The sequence below is a fragment of the Mesoplodon mirus genome, assembly GCF_964341445.2.
Source record: "Mesoplodon mirus genome assembly, chromosome: 9".
Taxonomy (NCBI): domain Eukaryota; kingdom Metazoa; phylum Chordata; class Mammalia; order Artiodactyla; family Ziphiidae; genus Mesoplodon; species Mesoplodon mirus.
In genome coordinates, this window is record NC_138985.1 from 67,697,759 (window position 1) to 67,723,679 (window position 25,921).

General features: G+C 39.9%; 1 protein-coding gene across 4 annotated transcripts in view; it reads left to right on the plus strand.

Annotated features, from left to right (window-relative positions):
* Nucleotides 1-25,921, plus strand: part of CREB5 (cAMP responsive element binding protein 5) — a 416,145-nt gene that overhangs the window by 49,169 nt on the left and 341,055 nt on the right. The gene's annotated exons all lie outside the window — the stretch shown is intronic.

Genomic DNA, 25,921 nt, shown 5'->3' on the forward strand with positions numbered 1-25,921 from the left:
GTATGTGTATTTCATGTGGACTGATGGCTGACATATGAGGCCATACTAGGATTTTCTGTGACAGCTCCATTTCCGTGTCATTGTAACACTTTCCCCACGGATGATTTGTAAAATGGCTCTTCTTTTTTCTTTAAGCATTTTAAAAATTTTAATTGAAATATAGTTAATTTACAATATTGTGTTAGTTTCAGGTATACAGCAAAGTGATTCAGTTTTACATATATATATCCTTTTTCAGATTCTTTTCCATTATAGGTTATTACAAGATATTGAATATAGTTCCCTGTGCTGTGCAGTAGGTCCTTGTTGTTTATCTATTTTTTTTTTTTTTTTTCTTTTTGCGGTATGCGGGCCTCTCACTGTTGTGGCCTCTCCCGTTGCGGAGCACAGGCTCCGCGGATGCGCAGGCCCAGCGGCCATGGCTCACGGGCCCAGCCGCTCCGCGGCATATGGGATCCTCCCAGACCGGGGCACGAACCCGTATCCCCTGCATCGGCAGGCGGACTCTCAACCACTGCGCCACCAGGGAGGCCCTGTTTATCTATTTTATATTTAGTAGTGTGTATGTTAATCCCACACTCCTAATTTATCCTCCCCCACCCCCTATCCTCCTTGATGACCTTAAGTTTGTTTTCTATGTCTGTGAATCTATTTCTATTTTGTAAATAAGTTCAGTGTGATTGAATGTGTAGACCTTTTCATTTAAATAAATTAAAAAGCAGAAATCTCTTGCGTCAGAATGTGTCCTGATTTTGTTTCAGAAGATATTGGCCTTGTAGCCTTAGGGAGCTTAACTTGTAAATACATTGCCATTTTTCAAACTGAAAAACTGGGGTAAAATGTAGTGAACCCACTTGTTGACTTTAAAGTATATGTGAAACAAGCTTTATTGAGATATAATTCACATACTTTAAAACTCCCCCTTTAAAGAATACAGTTTAGTGTTTTTAAAAATATACTCACAGAATTGTATAACCATCACACTATCTAATTTTAGAACATTTTCATCACTCCTAAAAGAAAACCTGTATCCACTGGCAGTCACTGCATGTTTTTCCTTCCCCCCCAGTCTCTGGCAATCATGAATCTACTTTCTGTCAGTATGGATTTGCCTATTCAGGATATTTCATGTAAATGGAATCATACAACATGTGGCCTTTTGTGGGTTCTTTCACGTAGTATAATGTTTTTAAGGTTCATCCATGTTGTAGCATGTATCAGTACTTTCTTCCTTTTTCTGGCCCAATACTATTTAAACATGAGGATAGACTACGTTTTGTTTATCCAATCATTAGCTGATGGAAATTTGGATAGTTTCCACTTTTTGACTATTACAAATAATGCTGCTATGAACATTCAAGTACAAGTGTACAAGTTTTTGTGTGGACTTATGTTTTCATTTCTCTTAGGTGTAGACCCAGGAGTGGAATTGCTAGATCACGTGGGAACTCTATGTTAAACATTTTGAAGAACTACCAAACTGTTTTCCAAAGTAGCTGCCTCATTTCACAGTCCCACCAGCAATATATGAGGGAATGTGATTTCTCCACCTTACCAATACGTATTATGTGTCTTTTTTATTTTAGCTGTACTAGTGGGTATGTCATGCTTTTGATTTGCATTTCCCTAGTGACAAATAATGTTGAACATTTTTTCATGTGTTTCTGGGCCAGTTGGATATCTTCTTTAGAGAAATGTGTATTCAAATCATTTGTCCTCTTTCTAATTGGTCTATTTGTCTTTTTATTGTTGAGTTGTAAGAGTTTTTTATGTATTCTGGATACTAGATCCTTATTGAGGCTATGACTTGCAAATGTTTTCTCCCACTGTATGGGTTGTCTTCATTTTCTTTATTGTGTCCATTGAAGCACAAAAGTTTTACATTTTGATGAAGTCCAATTTACTCATTTTCTCTTTTGTTGCTTGTACTTTTGGTGTCATATTTAAAAATCTATTGCCAAATCCAAGGTCATGAAGATTTATGCCCATGTTTTCTTTGAGTTTTATAGTTCTGGTTCTTACATTTAGTTTTATAGTCCATTTTGAGATAATTTTTGTATATGGTGTGAAGCTAGGGTTCCAGCCTTATTCTTTTGCACCTGAATATCCAGTTGTCCCTGTACCATTTGTTGAAAAGACTGTTTTTTCTCCATTGAATGGTTTTGGTATCCTTCTTGAAAATCAACTGACCATAAATGTAAGGGTTTATTTCTAGACTCTTAACTCTATTCCATTGATCTGTGTGTCTTGGTTACTACTGCTTTGTAGTAAGTTTTGAAATTAGGATGTGTGAATCCTTCAACTTCTTCTTTTTCCAGATTGTTTTGGCTATTCTGGGTCTCTTGCATTTCCATATGGATTTTAGGGTCAGCTTGTCAATATCTGCAAAAAAGGCATCTGGGATCATGACTGGGACTGCATTGACTCTGAAGATGAACTTGCCATTTAACAAAATTAATGCTTGCAATTCACAAACTTGAAATGTCTTTCCATATATTTAGTTATCCTTTAATTTCTTTCAATGATATTTTGATGTTTTCAGTATACTAGTCTTGTACCTCTTTTGTTAAATTTATTACTAAGTATTTTATTATTTTGATGCTATTGTAAGTGAAATTGTTTTCTTAATTTTATTTTCTGATCATAGTATAGAAATACAGATGAGTTTTGTATATTGACTTGTATCCAACAACCTTGTTTAACATGTTTATTAGTTCTAATTGTTTTTTTTTTAATTGCTAGGTTCCTTAGTATTTTCTACATACAAGATTATGTCGGGCCTCCCTGGTGGCGCAGTGGTTGAGAGTCCGCCTGCCGATGCAGGGGATATGGGTTCGTGCCCCGGTCTGGGAGGATCCCATATGCCGCGGAGTGGCTGGGCCCGTGAGCCATGGCCGCTGGGCCTGCGCGTCCGGAGCCTGTGCTCCGCAACGGGAGAGGCCACAACAGTGAGAGGCCCGCATATCGCAAAAAGAAAAAAAAAAAAAAAAAAAAAAAGATTATGTCATCTGTGGTTAGAGATCATTTTATTTATTTATTTCTAATCTGGATGACTTTTATTTTGCTTTCTTGCCTAAATGTCTTGTCTAGACCTCTAGTGAAATAGAAGTGATAAGATCTGATATCCTTCTCTTGTTCCTTATCCTAGGGGTAAAGCATTCAGTCTTTCACCATCACATATGATATTAGCTATGGGGTTTTTTGGGTAAATTTCCTTTATCAGGTTTAGGAAGTTCACCTCTTTTCCTAGGTTTTTGAGTGTTTTATCATGGAAGGGTGTTGAATTTTGTCAAATGCCTTTTCTGTGTCTACGGAGATAATCGTGGTTTTGTTTTCCATTTATTCTATTAACTTAGTGTGTTATTGTGATTGATTTTCAGAAGATAAACCAACCTTGCATTCCTTGGATAAATTCCACTTGGTCATGGTGTATAATCCCTTTTATATGTTGTTAGATTTGGTTGGCTTGTATTTTGTTGAGGATTTTTGCATCTATGTAAGAATTATGGGTGCATATTATTTTTTCCTTCTTGTGATGTCCTTGTCTGGTTTTGGTATCAGGGTAATGATAGCTTCATAGAATAAGTTGGAGAATGCCCCCTTTTCTTTATTTTTTGGAAGATTTTGGGAAGGGTTGGTGTTAGTTCTTTAAGCATTTGTAGAATTCACCACTGAATCCATTCAGGCCTGAGCTTTTCTTTGTGGGAATTTTTTTTTTTAATTACTAATTTAGTCTCTTCATTTGTTATAGGTTTAATCAGATTTTCTATTGATATTTTCTCTTGAGTCATTTTTGGTAGTTTGCATCTTTCTAGGAATTTGTCCATTTCATCTAGATTATCAAACTTGTTTACATAGAGTTTTTCATAACACATGTACTTTTGTTTCAAGTTATTACAAAAAAACATTCTTTTTGAAAATAAAATCTTCTGCAAGACATAGCTATGTAGCCTTAGAGTACAGGCCTGTGATTATAACTATTACAGAGTGCTTACTATGTGCTGGATATTTTGCTAACTACCTTACATGTGTAGTTTCATGTGCTACAATAACAGTTTGAGGTAGGTACTATGTTATCTGGAAACAGGGGTTCACAATGGTTATGCAATTGGTATGTGGTGGGACTAGTAACTGCACCCAGATAACCTGGACACTTACAGTAGAATCCTTTGGGAATAGGTACTGAGTTCCATCCTGTCCAAGTCTTGGGAGAGGAGGAATTCCAAAGTCACCTCCTTATATAGAATGTCAGGGGGTCCCGAGGACAGGATGTTGAGTGGAGAGATGTCAGGACTCCCACAGCTTCAGGAGAGTTCCAGGAACCATGAGACTGTAGTACGTACTGCAGAGGTAGAGAGTAGGACAGGAGTATATTTTGAATTTACCCAAATTATTCTCTGGAGGATGCCTTAAGCTTAGGTCTAGGGGGGTATGCTAGGGGCTTGGAGTGGGGATACAGCACAGAAGGTTTTTCAGCTTGATCCAGGGCAGAGGGTGCTAGAAATGTGCTCAATGTAGTTTCTCCAGCTTCCAAGGTAAGAGGACAACTTGTACTCCATCTTTGGAAACACCCCCTAGGGCCTAGAGCTTTCTAGAGCAGTACTTGTGTATTTGTATCATAAATGTATTTTCAGGACTCACTGGCACGTAGATTGATCCCCCCCAGGGGCAGAAACACTGGCAAATTGGTTGTTCTGCTCTGTTCTAAGAATATCCTAGTATTCAGGTTCAGAGGACCCAAATTCAAGTCCTAGCTTTGCTTTTTACTTGTGGTGTGACCTCAGTCATATTACTTTCCCTGTCTAAATCTCAGATTCACCATCTGCAAAATGAGAAAAAAAAACACCCCTCTCATTAATCATTCTAAGTTCCAAATTAAATTAATGTATGGAAAATGGCTTTGTAAACTGTTAAACCCTACAAAGCTTAATGAATGGCTCTTTTTTTCCCACATATGGAAAAAGCCACTGAATGAACGATCTCTTGCTTGAGTGTCCATTTATGTCAGCCCGCTGAAGTCATATGGTGTGGCTTTGAAGTGGAGAAAGTGTGACTGTCAGGTTTTAAAAAGGAAGCAGAGAGACTATTTCTCTTGCCTCTCTGCAAGGTAGCAAGCACAGCTGTAAAGGCAATGACTTCACAGAACCTGCAGCACCTTCCTTGGGCAGAAACAGTCAAAATAAGGACAACTGAGAACCCAGACTTGGGCAAGTTGGAGAAATGAAATAAAAACAGACCTGGAGGGCATAAACGTCATTTTCATTTATAAAAAGCGTTATTAAAATAAATAGGTTCTTATGTTTCTTTTGTGGTCTTTCTAGAAATTTCCATCTAGTTATTACCTGATCACTTTTATCCTAAGTATATGACTGAAAAACAAAAGCTCTGAAGTTTTTAGCTTGGTACTTCATGAAAATTGAGAATGATAATATTTCTCCAGATAATGTCATATCTATTATTGGGTATAGTTACTAGGGTTCACTGATGATTTGGGGAAAGGTTCAATCAGGCTTGAAAGAAAAAAGCGGTTAGGGTGGGGGAAAGACAGCAGGCATCGGGGTTGGCAGATATGTATGTGTTTGGTTCCTGGCTCCCCTTTTTTCTAGGTGGGTCCTTGGGGAAGTTATTTACCTCAGAAATTCTCATCTGTAAATTAGAAGAAAATACCTTTTCTGTAAGGTTGTGGTGAAGACTACATAAACAGCAATAAATCTTTATAGCCTTCCCTGCCTTCCTTTTTTTTTTTTTTTTTTTTTTTTTTTCTTTTTGCGGTATGCGGGCCTCTCACTGTTGTGGCCTCTCCCGTTGCGGAGCACAGGCTCCGGACGCGCAGGCCCAGCGGCCATGGCTCACGGGCCCAGCCGCTCCGCGGCATATGGGATCCTCCCAGACCGGGGCACGAACCCGTATCCCCTGCATCGGCAGGCGGACTCTCAACCACTGCGCCACCAGGGAGGCCCCCTGCCTTCCTTTTGATTTAGCTTTTCATATTGTAAGACCAACATCACTTAATCAGAAAACATTTCCAAACAAGTTTTTCTCCCTCATTCCAAATACGCCCTTAATGGTCTGACTTTTCTTTGTCCAGGATTCTGAGAGCTACCCTAACAGGATGGTTGGATGACGTGTATCTGGTCCATTGACTCCTCCAGAGAATTCTGAAATCGTCTGAGTCCCTAGGTCAAGGCCTTGTAAATCTGGGCTGTGATCTAGGAGAATTAGTGGTCACGGTGGTTCTAGGCATATGAACATGATTAAACATTCCTTGGACATAGACCACTGTATCTGTTACGGTCCCCACAGGAATAGATGGCACTCTCCCAGGGATAATGAAAGGAAGTGTAGTGAAGGGACTACTTCAGAACTGTGGGCAGGCTAACAGGAGACCTGGAAGGGCGAGGGGGCCAAGGGAAGAACCCACTGGGGAGGGCTTGGCTGTGGGAAAGGGGCTGCCTACCATATGTGGAGACACAATCACTGCCACCCGAACCCCAGCAGAGAGGCAGTACCAGGAGTGGACCCTTGACCTCTCTCCCTTTCCTCCCTCCAGTTAAGGAGATTTGGGGGCAGTTGGTAAGGGGCAGCCTACTAGGACATGGGATGGGGGTACAGACAATGGATCTGGAGGGGCAGAGGAAAACCACCCAGAAGAGCTGTCTTCTCAGTGAGGGAGGGTCCTTAGGACTGTCTCTGGCATTATGCAGACTGACTCCAGTCCTGGAACCACAGGGCAAGGGCAGCAACACACAAATACAACCTTTTATTCCCCCCTTTTGTTTTTTTCTGTCCTTTCACACATCTGGAAAGGAAAAGATTTAATACTACCCAGGTTTGGTTCTGAGAAGTCCTGTCTACTGCTTGCTTGCTTGTATTCTTGGCCACAACTCTGGCAATACGTACTTCAGATATAGCGCCTGTTTGCAAGATCTCTTTGAGGATTTATGAAAATGGGTTACTGCTCCTGGTGATGCTTGCAATTCTTTATTTTCCTTCTGTAGACAGATGAGGAATTGCTCTTGTGGGGTGGTATGAAGTGTATAGAAGTCACCTTAGATCACATCAACAGCCTACCCATTAGCCAGAATTTTCCAACATGCTGATTTCTTGGGGCTACTGTCTTGAAGCTACTGCAAATGTTCCCTAGGATCAATGGCAGAGAAAAGCCATCATCAGCTTAATGCCCATGTCAAGTTGGCCAGGGCTGCATCCTAGGAAAGAGGTTGGATTAATGAAAGGACATCTCAAGGGCAGCAGCAGAAGCAACTTGGAGATATCTGGTCCCTTCAAGAAAAGTAGGGAGTGCCAGGCAATTTTGATTGGCCTGAGGATACTTGAAATTCTGCCACATTAAAAAAAGATTATACTTCTGGATGGCCCCTAGGATCAGATGAGCCCAATGACTGCAAGTTACAGGGCGATGGGGTTTAGTTCCCTATGAGGAGGAATTTCTTAAACAATGAGAGCACATGAAGATGGGCAGGTGGCCTTACAAAGTCATGACATGCTTCTGCATGGAGCCGTTGAATTCAAAGGTCAGAGCTCAAGAAGCTGTGGCAGAGAGTAGATCTGGGCACACAGCCTGGGAACAGAGTGAGGCAGTGCTCAGTGCCCTGGACAGAAGTCATGAGTTTCTGAGCAGCACAGCTTACCTGCAGAACAGACACGGAGTCCCGAATTGCTGTGGCAGACAAGCCATGGCCATGCCGTGCTGAGCTCATTTCTGGGATGGAGTTTATCTGTCTCAGGCTGCTTCAAAGGCCTGAGCCGAGACCTAGCTGCTGATGCTGCCCAACATCTTAAAGATGGTGTCTAGTCTCTCACGGGGACAAGGTCACCATCACTGCAGGTCCTGCAGCTGCATCTGGTTGGTGAGTTCTTTGGGATGTTGAACAGACCCAAGCATCACATGTGTAGTTGGACAAGATAACCTTGACCTTCCAATTGGATGAGGATGAGAGTAAGCTTTGATTGGGTCTGGGGCTAGAGACAAGGAGAATGGGATCTTATCTGTCTTAGACAAGGGCAGATATGCCCAACCAAGGATCATGGTCAATGTGTTGGGAAAGCACTAGAAGGGGGAATAGAAGGTGCTAAGAATAATAGTTTAATTCCATTTTCCTGAGTCCTGACTCCTATGGGTAGATTGTCACTCCTGCTTCTGTGCTCTCAGAGTCTTCCTTGAAACTCGATCTAACTTTTCACATAGACATGTAGTTATCAGCTGCTGTCTGCTTCCCTTGAAGACCACATAACAATAGTTAACATTTATTGAGAGCTTACCATGTGCTAAATGAATTACAGGCAGCTTTTCTTTCAGGCTTCGCAACAAGCCAATGAGGTAGTAGCAGTAGTTGTCGTTTTTATTATTATTCCTATTTTGTAGATGAGGATACTCCTATTTTGAGCAGAGGGATAGGGAGAGGATGAAACTCATTTCTGTGTTCTTCTGAATCTTGACCGCTATGTTATCTCTTGGGGACTTTGTTTTTTTTCCTCTAGAACTCCCCAATACCTAGGGTTCCAGGCAAGTTAGGCTTCCAGTAAAAATTGTTTGTGATAAATAAGTGGACAACCCGACTCCCCTCTGTGCTTGCCACACTGTGTGATTACATACTCTAACAAATATGCATGCAGATTTACTGAATTTCTGTTCTATGCTGGTGGAAAAACGTAAAGACAGAATAATGCAGAGAAAATGCTCATTGGAGAAATTAGCTCAGGCAATTAAGTTTTCTGGGTAGTCCTCAAATTATAGCTTGTGTTTAATACATGGAATCAAATAAAAAATTAGGACCTTGATTTTTTTCCTTGTCGTATAAACATAACAAGTTTATACATGAATAAAAATTAATGTCTCTGCCAATGAATGATACTAAAATGCCATACTATCCTTGCTTGTTATTTTTGTCACCATAAAATAAACCATATTTACATGATTATGTAACCATATGCTTTTCAGAAGTTTTAGATTTAGATTTCATAATAGTAATAAGAACTGGCAGTTACATAGCATTTACCATGTGCTGGGCACTGTTCCAAATTGTTTACATATGTTAACTCCTTTAATCCTCATATACTCTTATATCCATGTGAGGTAAGTGCCATTTTAATAAAATATGAGGAAACTGAGGCACAGAGAGGTTAAGTGACTTGTCTAAGGTCACACAGGTAATTAAGGAAAGAAAGAAGATTTGAACCCAGGTGCTCTTAAAGACTACAGAGTACTGTGGAGCTGTGATTTATTGAGTAGTCACTGTATGCCTCATTCAATCTTTACCACAACGCTGTGTGGAAAAGAATTATTTTGTCCATTTAACAAATAAAGACACACTAAAATTTAGGGAGGCTTAGAAATTTGCCGAAGATGGAACAGATAGCTGCAAAGGTCAAGGCAGGTTCACAGACACTTACAGCATCCTTGCCATCATCACACGCTTTTGGATGTATTCCTTTTATCTTACCCTGAGTCTTTGATTTATTTTGTACACAATCAATGTTCATGGTAGAAAGAAAAAGAATATATAGATATGCAAAAAATGCATCATCTCATTGCCTAGCTGCAACCACTGTAAACCTGTTAATGTTTTGGTATATATCCCTCAAAATTTCCTATGTGTATAAAATCACAACTTTAGATAAAAGCATGATTTGTCGATTACCAAAGTTTCTTCACTAACTTTCAATGGAAAAACTGTCTTTACATTTAAAATAATTACTCAGCTCTGTAAAAACCAAAGCAAAACAAATCTAGTCTATTGAGAAATAAAAACTGTATTTGATGCACTTTCTCCACCCAAATAAAATGTTCTTTTTTTAAAAAAATATTTTTTATTGAGGTAATATTTGTTTATAACACTACATAAATTTCATGTGTACAGTATTATATTTTTACTTTTATATACACTATAGCGTGCTCACCATTAAATTTTTGGTTTCCATCTGTCACCGCAGAGTTGACCCTCTTTACCCATTTTGCCCTCCCCCTGCCCCTTCCCCTCTGGTAACCACTACTCCATTCTCAGTATCTGTGTGTTTGTTTTTGTTGGTTTGGTTTGTTCACTTATTTATTTATTTATTTATTTATTTATTTATTTTTATTTATTTATTTTTTTGCGGGACGTGGGCCTCTCACCGTTGCGGCCTCTCCCGTTGCGGAGCACAGGCTCCGGACGCGCAGGCTCAGCGGCCATAGCTCACGGGCCCAGCCGCTCCGCGGCATGTGGGATCTTCCCGGACCGGGGCGTGAACTCGTGTCCCCTGCATCGGCAGGCGGACTCTTAACCACTGTGCCACCAGGGAAGCCTATTTATTTATTTTTAATATTCCACATACAAGTGAAATCATATGGTATTTGTCTTTCCACACCTGACTTATTCCGCTTAGCATTAATACCCTCAAGGTCCATCCATGTTGTTGCAAATGGCAAGATTTCATCTTTTTTACGACTGAGTAGTATTTACGACTGTGTGTGTTTATGTATGGATGTATGTATCTATGTGTGTATATATATATATATATATATGTTTGCATATGTATATATCAGTGTGTATGTGTATGTATACATCTATATATCTATATCTATCGACCTGTCTGTATCTATCTATATATATCTCACATCTTTATCCATATATCCATTGACACTTAGCTTGTTTCCATATGTTAGCTATTGTAAGTAATGCTGCAATGAGCATAGGCGTGCATATATATTTTTGAATTAGTGTTTTCATATTCTTTGGGTAAATACCCAGAAGTGGAGCTTTTGGATCATATGGTAGTTCTATTCTTAAGTTTTTGTTTTCCATGGTGGCTGCACCAATTTATGTTCCCACCAACAGTGTCTAAGGGTTCCCTTTTCTCCACATACTTGCCAACACTTGTATTTCTTGCCTTTTCGATAATAGTCATTCTAACAGGTATGAGGCGGTATCTCATTGTGGTTTTGATTTGCATTTCCCTAATAATTAGTGGTGTTAAACATCTTTTCATGTGCCTGTTGGCCATTTGTATGTCTTCTTTGGAAAAATATCTATTCAACACTGACAGTTTTTTAATTGGGTTGTTTTTTTGTTGTTGAGTTGTATGATGTTGTAATATGTTTTGAATATTAACCCCGTATCAGATATATGATTTTCAAATATCTTCTCCCATTCAGTAGGTTCTCTTTTCATTTTGTTGATAGTGTCCTTTGCTGTGCAGATGCTTTTTAGTTTGATGTAGCCCCATTTGTTTATTTTTGCTTCAAAAATATTCTTTTAACTACTAAATCCAAAATATGGTATTTAACAGTCAAAGCAAAAAAAAAAAAAATAGTACTTGATATTGTCCTAAATTTGGTTATATGAGATTGAAAAGGCTTCAGTGTCTTGTTTGAAAGGCAAATCAGTGTCTCTTCTGATAGAAAGAAGTATTATTACTATATCTAATAAGTATTGTATATTCACTATACACCAGAAATTGTTCTCTCTCTATTCTGTATACAGGTTCTCTCCATATATAATAAAAATATTATATATTTATATTATATATATAAATAAATCTTCAAAATAAGCCTAGGAAGTAGTTTTATCTCCATTTATAGATGAGAAAACATGCCCAGAGAAGTTGAGTTACCTCCCAAGGTCACACAGCCATGGTTTGAAACCAGGCAGTGTGACTTTAAGCTAGAGCTAAAGTGGTGACTGAGGGAATTAATCCCAAGGTCAGTGTTTAGACTCTCATACTGTCGGCCTGTGTTAGTTATGTCACAGGGATTGTTTCTTACTTTGGGGGAAGTCTAAATACTTATTTATGCATGAGATAGGCTGTGTTGTTTAATTCATGAGAAGTTGAGCATCTGCCTTGTGTTCCAGCCTCTGTCCTAATCCTGGAATGTCTTTAACCCTCACAACAACCCCAAAGTAAAGTTATTATGATCCTCGTGTTTTATATGAGGACCGAGGAACAGAAAAGTTAACTGCTCCAAGTCCCTTTCTCTCCAGCCTGGAGTTCTTTAGTGCTTTTCTTTACTCAGAATAAATCCTCCTCTTGGATGATTTGAGGCCTGCCTGCTTCTCAGTGACCCTTGACCCCTTTCTCTCTTGCCCACCACACTGCAGTCTCACCAGTCCCCTTTTAGTCCCTCAGACACCCCAGCTCTTTGCTTCTGGGGTCCTCTGTGCCTGGAACACCCTCTCTTGTTCATTTGCATAGTTCAGCTCATTTGCACATTTCAAACAGCTCATTTGCCTAGTTCAGGCCTCAGCCAACCTCTCCCTTAAATACATTCCCTTGTCCACCTTTTTCTCTATCACATTGCCCTATTTATATCTTGCAATGGACTTTCCAAAATGTGCAGTTGTTTTTCTTGGTCACTTACTTGATTTGTGTGCCGGTGGTTTTTGCTTACTTTCTTTTTTGTTCTCCGTGAGAACAGGGACCTTATCTGTCTCCTTCCCTGCTCTCACCTAACGAGGTCCTCCAGAGACATTTGCTGGAAGACTGACAAGTCTTCTGGAGGCAGACAGGGGAAATGAGGGAAGAGAGTGACTCTTCAACCACCTTAAAACCTGAACCCTGCACTGGGCTTGGGTGAGTGAAGATCTGTGCTGGAAGCAGCCAGCCCTGGGACAGGAATCTGGGGTCATCCGATGAGTGAAGACAGAGGCCACTGTCCACCATCTGGGAAGGCCCTGTGCCCGGCTTATTTGTCCAGATGTTCTTGGGAGTGTCTCATTGTCACCTTTGGGTCCATGACCCTGGCCTGTGGCAGGGGAGCCTCACTCGTACTTTGAAGATTTCTGATGAGTGCTGTGGGGTGTGCCTTGAAGTGGCTTGTGTGCACTGTGGAATTTGGCTCCCGACAGCCTCATTTTTTAAGGGACTATCTGAAGCCTGGTTTTGTTGTTTGTTTTGCTTTCCTTTTCTTACCTTAGCTCACTGAATCGCCTGGTTCAGGGGACACGTAGACACCAGGTTGACTCACTGTCCAGCGCTGACACTGAGCAATTTCTCTCATTCTGAGAAGTCCGCAGGACGTTGGGCGGCTGGGGGATGAGGCTCCGTGGAGAGAAGCTCTCTCTTATGCTACTCCTTTTTGAGCTTTCTTAGAGTGTTATTAGCAGGAGAAGTCTTGCGGTGATGGTTTGGATGTGAGTACGGGTCTATGTAGGAAAGCTTGAGAATCCATGAGCTTGGACTTCAGGGTGCATATTGGCGAATCCTGACCTCAGTTTCCACGGGCGTTGACGGGTAACTGTTGGTTTCCAGTGAGAGAGGGGAGCCGTAATCTCACCATGTGTGGGATGTGCCCCGTGGGGCTGTGTTTTGTAGGCAGTGAAGTTAAGGCTTGCCCAGAAAAATAACATGTTTTCCTTGCCTGGTGCTTGAGCTGTTTGCCCAGTGACTGGCTGATTAGCGGTTTGGGAAGAAAGGAGACATTGGTTAACTTGGGTGTCCGGAGGATTTTTGCGTGTGTGTGTTTGTGTAAGTGGTTGTTTCTGTTTCTTTGGAAATAGTAGAGGACAGATGAAGAAATAACAATGATATTACTACTTTCAACTTGTGTTCAATTCCTTGAAGCATCTTACAAACATTAGCTTGATGTCATTATTTAAATAATCCCATCACGTCAAGAGTACCAGAAATCCTTTAATGTGGGTATCACAAAGATGGATAGGAAAACTGAAGGTTTTGGAAATTACTGAGAATTTTGCCATCCTAACTCATATTTGAATGGCTTTATCGGGCTGTGTTCCCTACCGAGGCACTTAGTGGAGAAGATAAATCAAAGCTGTATCTAATCAAGGCTTTCTTTCAGCCTTGACGGAAAATGCTTTTCTGAGATTAAAAATGGCTGACACATAGGATGTGGTGGTACATGGAAGAGATAGTTTCACCAAATAAAATTTTCACTACTCCCAAGCATTAAAAAAACCCTCAAAATTTGCCAGGCTTTCCATACATACAGACCTTTCTGCATTGGGAGGGTGATCTGCTTTGAGGCACAGAGGTCTTTGGCTAATCATCTTGAATAACCCAGTGTCCTGGGTTAGGAAATGTTGCTGTTATTGAGATGTGAGCTCCCCATTTGCCCAAGTGGTCTTATTGACCAGATCTTTGATTTGTGCTGTGACTTCCTTTTTTCACAGCTAACTCTTACTGCCTTATTCAAAGTATTTTTATTAAATACCACATGTGATACTTTGGGAATGAAAAGGAGAGGGAAGAAAAGAAAAAAATAGGGAAGAGCAAGAACAAGAATAAGCAGTAAGATGATAAAGGATAATATAACTTGCTAAAGAAAATTTAATAACAAAAGGAAGATTCAGTTTCTTTTTTGGTAGCCCAAGTGGAGAGTGGATGTAAACAAATGTCATAATCTGTATTAGTCTTATTTCTTTTTTTCAGACTTTATTTTATCACATATATAAACATATATATTGATATATTGATATATACATAAAATATTTTAAATATGATCAAAATTTCTCTGTTTTACATCAACTGCATTTTTTTAACCTTTTGACCCCCCTTTACCTGTTAGTCTTATATTAGTCTTATTAATCTGTATTAGTCTTATTTCTAATGACTCCAGGTGAGCCCAGAAGTACCCACTAATAAGAAGGCACTGAGTTTCTCAATTTATCCCAGGTGCCTCCCAAACTCCACTTTTTTCCTACCATCAGTGCGACTGGAGTCTGGATGGTAAGGACAGCGTGGCCAAGCTGTCAGGGTGGACTTGCCTAGCAAAGAGCTTTCCCTTCATTTCTGTGGTTGGAAGCAGTGTTCCAGGAAGGTAAACAAATTCATGTGCCTTTCCAGCTCTGGCTCCTCCAAGCCCAGGGCGAGGTGTCTGATGCTCCCTGGCTTGCTCAGCCAGCAACAGCCAAATTTATCCCAGGGTCAAGTGACCCATTACCCAAGCTTATATGTCAGCTGGTATGTCACAGAGCTAGGGTTTGAACACAGACCAGACTCCAAAGCATTTCTTGACATCACATCTCAATTAGAAGACAAAAAAAAAAATAATTCTACTTAGGATCCTATGAGTAAAAAGCTGGTAAATAAGGTTTGGCTTGGTAATTGCTAGATTATCAGAGAAGCCTAGAAGATCAGGATCTCTTTAAAGATCATCCTCTCCAACATCTTTCAGAATCTTTAATCTCTCTGCACATGCTGTGAAATGTAGACATAACTCTTTGCACTATCCAGTACTTCAGCAATTCTATGTGCTTACTACAAGGTGACTGATAAAAACAGTAACCAACATTTCACAGCACTTTACAGTTTATGTAGTGCTTTTTAAAGCACATTTGTTCACCCAGTACGCCCAGAGGCAGATGATGCCAATATTGTCTGTGGTCTCTTTTTATAGTGAGAAAAGTAATGTTCAAAGAAGTTAAGTAATTTGCCCAAGATCACACACTAGTAAGCAAGGGAGCTGAGATGCAATTATTGATTTTCTAACATAAAATCTGGTCCCCTGGCCACAGCGTTAAGCTTGTTGCAAATAATGTAGTCTTATTTATCAGAATTAAAAGTAAAATAAAGCCTAAATTAAAACAAACATTAAAACTCTACTTCTAGTACAATTAAAAGATCGCTTCAAGGTGTGTGTGTGTTTGTTCCTTGAATTGATAGCTGATTGTGAGAAATGTTTAGCTGTGAAAGGAGATTATGTGGTATTTGATGTAGTTAATAAAACAGGCTTGCTTTCTCATGGCCCCTGATCTCTCATAGCACTTTGCTAAAACTATTTTATGGCCTTTACAATTCTACCTTCCACCATAGACATCTGTACATGCCTCACCTCCCTACTGGATGGTCACTGCTCACAGGGCAGGGGCTATTTTTTTTGAGCCTTCCTGTTCCTAGCATGGAGCTTAATGCTTGGTAGGTGCCCGGTGACTGTGTGAGGAAGGAATGAATAAATGAAACCAGTGTCCTTGGTTTCTGATCCTGTCCCAGTGCATGCCGAGGTTGAATCGCTTTGGAACAAGTTCTGGGTGACAGGTAATCAATCACTGTCCACAGGTCACTCTCCCTGAAGCTGCCCCTGAACAGTGCCCTATGAAGATCCTAGAATTGGCTCGTTGAACAGCTGTAATTCACCCACGTGGGCTTGGGGGCTCTTCGCTTCCCCTTTACCCAGCCTTTCAATGGAAATGTCTGACCGGCCTCCTTCCAAATCCACTCTGGGTGCTTCGTGCCCCTGCCTGCTTTCACTTTTCCTCTCGGAAGAGTTCAGGTTCAGGGTATTTCCTAGGGCCTGACCTCCACCTCCTGAGTAGAGAGACCACAGTCAAGCTGAGGGAAAGGTCCTAGGTTTGGGGGAGCAGGGGCATTCAAAATAGTCCCTTTCCCTTTCTGTGCTGATTGGGAGTGTTGACTGAAAAATGGAGCTGTTGTCTGGGGGCCGAGCCCTGGGGAGAGAAGGAGCTGGCCCCTCGTTTGTTTGTTAATAGCTAGGACCTTTTGATGAATTGGAGTCTGGTACAGTGTAACCTCTCGTGGGTGGTGGTTCAAGGAAAAGGCCTTTTCTTTCTGTGTCCTTTTTTCCAGTATGTTTCAGTGGGTTTATAGGCTTTAGTGAGTGTCTCTTTTGTTTAATAGGAAGTTGAGAAAAACATGAAGGACTTTTCTAGTCTGTGGAAACGACTTAGTGATTCTCAGAAATACATCTGATTTCTGCACTTTTAAAATACAAGCTTAATGATCCTTAACTGTGGTGAACTTGGGCTGCGAGGCAGACCCGGGTTTTCCTCTTATACCTCCTTGGAGCTCAGTAGCCTCCTCTGGGTTACGTTTAGGACTAGGCATCAGTTTTGAGGCTTGAGCTAGTTTATGGAGATGAAATAATCTCTGTAATGTGTGTTAATGTGTGTCACACATACACACCACAACCTATCAATAAGAAAACTTAGGCCGAAAGGGAAAAAAAATTAAATGTGTATATATATATATATATATATATATGTGTGTGTGTGTGTATGTATGTGTATTTATATATGTATGTATTTGTGTGTGTGTGTGTGTGTGTATATGTATGCCTATTAGTAAGTTTTTGCCCTGTTAATAAGTTTTGAAGTTGGTTAGGGTTAGGGGGCCAGTGTTCCCCTAATAAGTATTCTATGAGCTGATGACTGATGATACCAGGAACATAAAAACAATTTGGGGCTTCCCTGGTGGCGCAGTGGTTGAGAGTCCGCCTGCCGATGCAGGGGACACGGGTTCGTGCCCCGGTCCGGGAGGATCCCACATGCCGCGGAGTGGCTGGGCCTGTGAACCATGGCTGCTGAGCCTGCGCGTCCGGAGCCTGTGCTCCGCAGTGGGAGAGGCCACAGCAGTGAGAGGCCTGCGTACCGCAAAAAACAAACAAACAAACAAAAAAACAACTTGAAATCTTGTGACATTCTCCGCTTAAATTTTAAAAGGAAAAGAAAACCAAAATCAAACAAAGCATGGTCCTTTTGGTGGCGCTGTCCTCAGCAAGAATATAAAATTAACAAGGCAATTATCAAGAGTGAAAGGGCATCTGAACAAGAGCCGTTTCCACCTTGGGCCAAGGCTTTCTTTCGCTACCGTTGCGTCAACACCGCTTAGAATGTTGTGGTAAGTGAACTGGAGAGTGGGGCTGTAGGTAGCCAAACGAGGTAATTCACTTAAAAAAGTCTACTCTAGTTTACTCATCTGTCTCCGCTATGGATTGAAGGCGTATGCTTATGCTTAGTTAAATTTTGGCAACAGTCCCCAGCCCTCCTTCACATTGAAAGGGAATGATAATTTCACATACTTTTTTGAATATTCATAAAGTTTTTATTGGCATTGAATCTAGCCTCATCCTAGGCTTAACTTTGCCTGCATTTTCCAGAGCTGTGTGCAAAGTATAAAGAGGTGGGTATGTGTTTAGTCTCTTATTTTCATTTCCTCTGCTGTATGCTGACTTTGTTTTCATTGTCTCACTCTTACTATTTTCTTACCCTTATCTGCTTTTTACCTCTAAACCAGTGGGCAGTGGGACTAATACTATGATTATTCTTGCAAAATCTGCACTATTAGCTGTTGGGTCGGGAAACTTTGGTGTTGCACAGGGCTGCCCATTCTGCACGTCACAGAATATTTCGTACCCCTGACCCCACCTATTAAATGACAGTGGTGACTCCCAGAAACAGTGGCAACTAAAAACTGGTTTCACATATTTCCAAATCCTCTTGCTGGGCCATGCAAGGAAATTGTGCCTTCTCTAGGAAAGCCGATAAAAATGTGCCTTTTGCTAGTATTTAAGATATATATACATATATATATTTTTTGGGGGGGGTGCTGCGTTGGGGCTTTGTTGCTGCGTGCGGGCTTTCTCTAGTTGTGGCGAGAGGGGTCTACTCTTCATTGCGGTGCATGGGCTTCTCTTGCGGTGGCTTCTCTTGCTGCGGAGCATGGCCTCTAGGTGCGCGGGCTTCAGTAGTTGTGGCGCGTGGGCTCTAGAGCGCAGGCTCAGTAGTTGTGGCTCGCAGATTCTAGAGCACAGGCTCAGTAGTTGTGGTGCATGGGCTTAGTTGCTCCGTGGCATGTGGGATCATCCCGGACCAGGGCTCAAACCTGTGTCCCCTGCATTGGCAGGCGGATTCTTAACCACTGTGCCACCAGGGGAGTCCCTGCTAGTATTTAGAGGGAACTTTATTAGAATGATGACAGACTCTTCAGATGACTTAAGATTTTTACCTTAACATGGCCTTTAAGTGCCTGCTAGTACTGTCAAATGTTCACATGCTTGACATTTGACGCGTAGTGCGGCAGGAACCTGAATCAAGTCTTTGAATGTATTTTTACCCTTGTATTCAACTGACACGGTGAGATGGGGCAAGTTCTGAACACAACTGCTGGCTACTTTAGATAGGACTTGAGAATGCCTAGCTTTCTTCTGGAGTAAAAGATAAAAAACACTCAGTTTGATACCATCATTCTCAAAAGTCTTTTACTAGTAAGTCAGTAATGGTAATCATAAGATTTAATACTAAGATGAAATAGCCTCTTACCAGGCCTTGCAGAGAGCAGAGAGGTCTGGCATGATCACCACTGTGTTTCATACACAGTGTCACATTTTGTAGCTCTGATTCACGCACAAGAAGGAAACGTCTCAGATGTTTTGTTAAAGATTACTTCAGCCCATACATCAAATGGACCAAACATATATTGTTGCTGGAGATGCAAGGATACTTACATAGATTAAAGATACCAAGAAAACAGTTCTAGCCAATAAAAATCATTTGAATGTGTGAAAAGCAAACCAAGACTAGAAAGTTGTAATTTTTCAGAATATTCAAAAATATTCTTTTTACATGAAAACAGTTTAAAAACCAAATGCACTCAAAATGTCTTAAAAAGTATCCAGAGGCAAAGTAGTTCCATTTGGGAGTGCGTTACAATTTTAAAGTCAAATTTTACTATAGTAGAGCAAAGAAGCAAAAGAAAGAACTTTTTCTTTCTTCTGCTAAGTTATTCTTCAATTTCTAAAGGCAAGCTGCTTTTGACCAGAATGAAGAATATACCTGGTTTTGCATTTAATTTCTTTGCTATCATAGTTTTTCCTCTCAGGGTTTCACGGGGCAATTATTTTAAATTGCAGTGGAAGACTTTCTGGAAAGGTACAGATGACAAGGTCAACTGAACCCCTGGTCACCTCTTATTCCAATTTTATTTTTTCTTTTCTCATCAGTTTGTTCGTATTGGGAGTAGGTAAAAGGAAGAGTTTGCTTTTCAGCCTGTCTTCTGAGGTTGGGTTCAGTCTCATTAGAAACAAGCCAAGTAATTTTGTTACATTCAATATTTCCTTCAAAACCTGAGAATCTCTAAGCTAGTGTTTTGTTAACCACATGCATGTCAAATAAACTTTTCATTGAAATGAGGTGTGTCCTGCCAAAAACGTATTGTGCAAGGTGGGAACAGGAAGAGGAACACAGACTTAGACATATGGCCTTGGGCACAGACACACACCCTGCAGAGACTAATAGGCTGCACCTCTAAGGTCCAGCACTGTTGCTTAACACGTATGTTCTGAACTTCTGAACCCATAGGTAGGAAAGCTGTGAGACAGTATTGCGTGAAACATAAGTAGAAATTAGCCAGTAACTTTGAAAAGAGGGCTCATATCCAAAGAAACATATGGAAAACTTAATACAAAAACAAAAACAAAAAAAAGAGAGAAGACAGAGGAATCTAACTTATGAAAACCCAATCCCACTGGAATGTTTTTTCATACACACTATGAACGCCACATAAATATAACCACAAACCTCTGCTAAAGTACACGAGAGGACGTGAGCCCCCAGCACTCTCTCCTGTGAGGGCCGGGAAGTAAGGCCCCGTGAGTTTCCAGAGACAAAAGCTCTTTGGAAATCCTTCCTCCTGGGAACCATGGGCCTGGTTCGAAGGGACATTTGGACAGTCCCTTAAGCGTGATGCAGCCTGTGAAACAACCCTAAAGAGGTCTGTGATTCAGGCTGTGGGACTCTGAACTTTGGGGATACCAGTGAATGGTGGACATCTTTTAAGGACAATGATATTCTGGTTTGAACGGGATGGCAATGTTTAGCTGCAAGTGGTCTGGGTAAAGCTGAGGACTCCCGGGAAAGAGTTCTGGCTGTAAACTGCCCAGCAAGACACCCCCATTTTCGCCAAGTTCTGTTGAAATTTTCGCTGAGAAGGTAGAGTCCCACTCTTGGTCTTGTTCCCTGTATAAATCTCTAGTTTGAAAACTTTGCAGCATTCAAGGCGTTTCAAGCTTGAGGGCTGAAATGTCACTTTAAAAGCAGGGTTAAAAAGGTCACACAGCTGCAAATAATAATAGCCCAATGAAATTCAGATTCTAGCTGCAGCCCACTTCAAGAATAACACTGAAACAGGAAACAAGCCTACTAGATCTTTTTACCAGTAAAGCTAGTAAGAGCACATCTGATAAAATGAGTGTGTGTATGTGTGTGTGCGTGTGTGAGAGAGAGACAGACAGACAAAGAGAGACAAAGACATACATAACAAGACAAAGACACAGAGAAACAGACATATAAAAAGAGAGACATAGAGTTTTCAAGAGAGAAGATACACACAGAAAAACAAAGCACAGAGAGACACAGATGCAGAGATGGACACTAAGACCCACTCACAAAATAATTGATTTTCTTGGACTGAGATTCAAGGGTGTTTATTTTTCTGTTTGAAGTTACGATATTAAAATAATATTAAAGAATTTTAAAATAATTTAAAAATTATTTTTAAAATAATGCCTCTGTAAATGGTCCTATTTACAATATTTTACTAAAATGGTTCTGTATCACACATGAGCAAATAAAATAGTGAAAGGTACCATATCCTTCAGATTAAATATATAATTCCTTTCCAATAGCTAGCCACGTGTTGGGAGAATGACCCTGCACCCTGGCTTTTAAAGTAGAATCAGGCATCTTAGAATAAAATACTTTAATGTGTGCTTTTGCTGAATTTGTGTTGGGTTATTACTGAGTGTGGCTCTTTGCCTTTTTGACCAAGACATTGAGAGAAATATTTGTTTTTTTTTTTTTGTTTTTTTTTTAGAAACATGAAGTACAAATTGGCTATACCCTTAACTAATTTACTAATAAACAACCTTTGCTTCCAGAAACAAAGTAAGACTGATCTGGAATCTCACACAGTGTGATGAACTCAAGATGTTTGTCGGCTAACCTTGGCATTTTAGGAAGGACCTGTTTCCTCTTCTAGAACCCTTTCTGCAGTCTAGTAAGCTCAAAAGGGTAGCGAAGATCTGCTTCACAGGAGTCCTGCCAAGAAGACTCATTCCACGCTCATTGTAGGGCGGTAAAGGCAGACAGAGGTTGTTAACATCGCTATTAAAATGCAAGCCCCCTTTCAGATCTCTAATGCATTCATGTCCAGATTAACAATACCAGAGCTGATGAGGATATCAATATTATTATTTGTGCTCATTTATATATACAGTTGTGGCTTTGAAGTTCCCAGAACTTTTGGTGTTGATAAAAGTGCACGCCAGATTTTCAGATTAAAACAACATTTTTAGTGTCTTACTATTCCAAATCCCATATCACTGTATGAATGTATTTGCTGTTGTGGGGGAAATTTGGGCCATTACACTGAGATTGGAGTTCGCTGTTAACTAAGAATCGGTAATGGCTTACTATGATTTAGATGGGGAAGCATCACTCTTGGCTGATTCTAGCAAAGCAGATGATGTAGGTTTTTTTTTTCCCTTTGGGCTTAGTTGTTGCTCTTAAGTTTAAAATACATATTTACAGTATTTTGTGTAGACTATCCAAGTTTTTTGTAGCATTTGTTTTTTGCAGTGTTTGCCCTTCACGAAGTAGTAATTCCAAGTATATCCCTAAATGCCTGGCAAAACATTTGAATGGATTGCATCAGCCATTGTGGAAGATTTCCCATTTTAGACCAGGAGGAATTTGTAGGGTCAAACGCTAAACAATGAAAGAGATTCTTGCTCATTGAGAGGCCAGCTGAATCCAGTGGCAGTTTAGTTTGAATTGTAAATCAAACCTGTCATCTCCTTGTCGACTACGAAAAACCTCTACTCGCTTTATACACCATTAGGGTTTGTTATTAGGGTTTTGTATTGTTTTCCAAAAATCTGAAGGGAAATTAGACTCTTGAGGCATTTGTTCTAAGTGAACATTGAAGCTAAACTTTGGAAAAGGAGGAACAAAAAATGATACTATTTGTAAAGAAACTCTTAAATGATTAGACAGCTGCCTCCACAATTATTACTGTATCTAACCAAAGATATGGGGTCACTGGGTGTTACTCAAAGGGCCCTCTCTGGGTGCCATAAACTGGGTGCCATAAACAGTCCACACGTGGTTAATAGACTGGACTCCAGTGGTTTCAGCATCTATGACAATATTAACAGACTGAATTCGTAATGAATTAATACATTTACATGTGAAATTTAATGAAAACTAGACTGTTGTTTTCACCAAAAGCAACTTTGACTTTTTTCCATTAAACCTGGTGAGATTTCTTCTCTGGTCATAACTGGGAACAGGTGAATTATTGGCCTGCACAACCTCTTGCCTTGCTGAAAACTTGGCTGTGGGCCAAAAAGTTTGAGGACCAGTACCTTAGGAGTAGGAAAAAAGCAAGCTGTCTGAGATGGTTTATTGTGGTGATTCAGGATTCATTATCCATCCCACAAATATTTATTGAACGCCTACTATGGCAGCTCTGTGCAGTGCAGCCTGGGGTATGGCGGTTGCCAAGCAAAACCTGGTTCATTAAAACATCCCAGCTAGTAAAACAACTGAATGGGAAATGAGAAGATGAGGCCTGACCTCTGAGGACCAAATGTAGAACAGCCTGGCTAAAATCATGTCTGAGTAATTTGCCCCCCATGTGATGGATGATAAAAGAATATACACAGGGCTTTAGTAGAAGTCTGTTGGAGGGAATAATTATTACAATATGTGCTAGAAAAGAACCATAATAATAGACCATAAAAAGAGATCATGGCTCTTGACTAATACATCAGACCAGATCATACTGGTTGATAAAAGGAATGAAGCCTGCGTGGTAGAGTGGTACTATTTAGTAAAACTATCTCCAACACCCACACAGGAGGAATGAGCAAGGGTGTGCTGTTTATAGAGGGCTAAATGTGGGAACGCGAGCATCAAAATAAAGCAGTTGAGGTTCACACATATATATACACCCACTCAGACCTTACTAATCACTTAAAACGTATTTTATTTTAGCAACTGCCATTTTACCTTAGGACACTTATTCCAATAGTATGTTGCCAAAACATTTGGTCCATGGGATTCATAGCATGCAATAAATTGATACAGATTCATATATGTTTTAATAATAAAATAATACAGTGACTGGTAACTCAGTTGAACATAGTGAACTGAACTCTAAATTATTTGAAGGCAGACTCAGTAGTTGTCTAATTGATCCTATTCCTCTAAGTGTGGCATCCAGACTATGAAGGCTTAATAAGACAGTGTAAATCTATATGACTGAAATTTTTTTTCTGACTGAAGGTTGTTCAGTCTCCTATCACTAGCATCGTATAATTCCATGATATTTGCTGCAGTTCATATGCAAATTATAACCAGTAATTAAGATAAGGTAGCTCATGTTGATATTAAGCAGAATTGATAAACTATTACCATTAAGGGCCTGAATTTATGGGAAAAGTCAGCATTTTGGTGGACTCAGGTTTGGGATAGAGTTGTGACTATGGTAGAAAGATACTTCCTCCTCATACTGATGTGGCAAGGCTTGGTCAGTCTCTTTCTTCACTTTGGCTTATTAATGAATCCCCTTTAACCTGCAGCAGTAGCACTTCCAATCTTGACCACCTCTATTGGTTGGACATTAATTATCATCACAAATTACTTCTTTCAGATGTAGACCATACGTGTATTTACATGGAATTTTCTTGGAACTTTCTCATTTTACCATCATGTAATCTTAATATTGGTTAATAATATGACTAATATTGGCATTCTTTGGTTACTTTAGCAACCAAAATTGTTAAATGATGTCCAAGAAAGATTTACTTTATAGCAACTTCTCTATTATACATGAGGAATAGTTAATATTAGAGTGAGGTTCCAGTAACACTTGTCCACAAAACCTCCCCCCACCTCCAAACACACACACTTAAATACCTTTAAGACCTTCCTCCATAATTTGGAAATGGCTCCCTAACTGATTGGTGTCATACAGGAATGAAGGAGTTGAAGATTGATATTCATACCCCCATTTAAAGGAGGGGAAATTGAGGCATGAAGCAGTTTAGTGACCTGGTAATGGTCAGGCAGATCATGGACACAGAGACAGAAAAGTTCCAGGAAAGTGTTTTAAAAAGTTTACTAGAAAAACAAGGCATATTTAATATTAATGAATAACCCAGTTACGGTGCTGTTTGTTCTATCTTGGATCAAAATCATTTTCTCAGCTTTAAAGTCACCCTTTATTTGGAGGCTTAGAAGTAAGTCGTCCGCATTCACAGCGGGGAGGAGGGATGCTCTCTGATAAGTGATGGCAAAATCACATGAATAACGAGATGTGAGAAGTCATTTTAGTTGCTCATGACTTTCCTCAGACAAGGGCAAGTGGAAAGCTTCTGAAGATATTTGTATTTTTTTCCTTCTTCTTCTAAATATAATAGAGTAAAAAAGTTTAACCAATATGCCTAATACAGGAAAACTGTAAAATTATTCTACATTACTGCCTTGATAGGTGACTAGTCATTCCAAATGGAGAGTGAAAAGGGCATTACTTAGTGAAAATTGAGGAATAGTGATGTGAAGAGAGTTTACATTTTAAAATTTGTTTTTAATATCTGACTAGGAGTGTTATCTAAGGCAAGTGTTTTCATTTTGTGTTTCAGAAAAGTGAAAGTATGCCTCTATTTCCCAAAGAATATATGTGGATATCTTAGTGTTTGGGGGGAGGCTGTAATGACGTACAAATTAGAATTGGTTTGTTTTTTTGTTTTTTTGTTTTTGCAAGATGATAAAGTTTTCTTGGATGAAGGGTAACTATTCCATGAGTGAAGCAGAGTTTCCTCTTTCAAGGGTGAAGGTGACTTAAGACTCCTTTGGAATAACCTACACGTAGAATTTTAAGGAAGCACAGCACTTCCTTTCTTCAGAGACAAAACAGTAGGTTTTAGTTCTATAATGAAGCCGTGTCCCACCAGCAGCAAGCACATGGAGCTTATTTAAACTCAGTTCCAAAACTGGCAAAAAGAAAAGTATGATTTAGAAGACTATTTAAATTGTGGAACTTCAATTGTATAGTACTTCTTATGATATTAAAAAAAATTTTATGTTACTGTATAGATTGGTAACTACACAATTATATATATTGTACTTTTATCGGTTTGGGGGAAGATTTGCAAAGATATTTGATTACG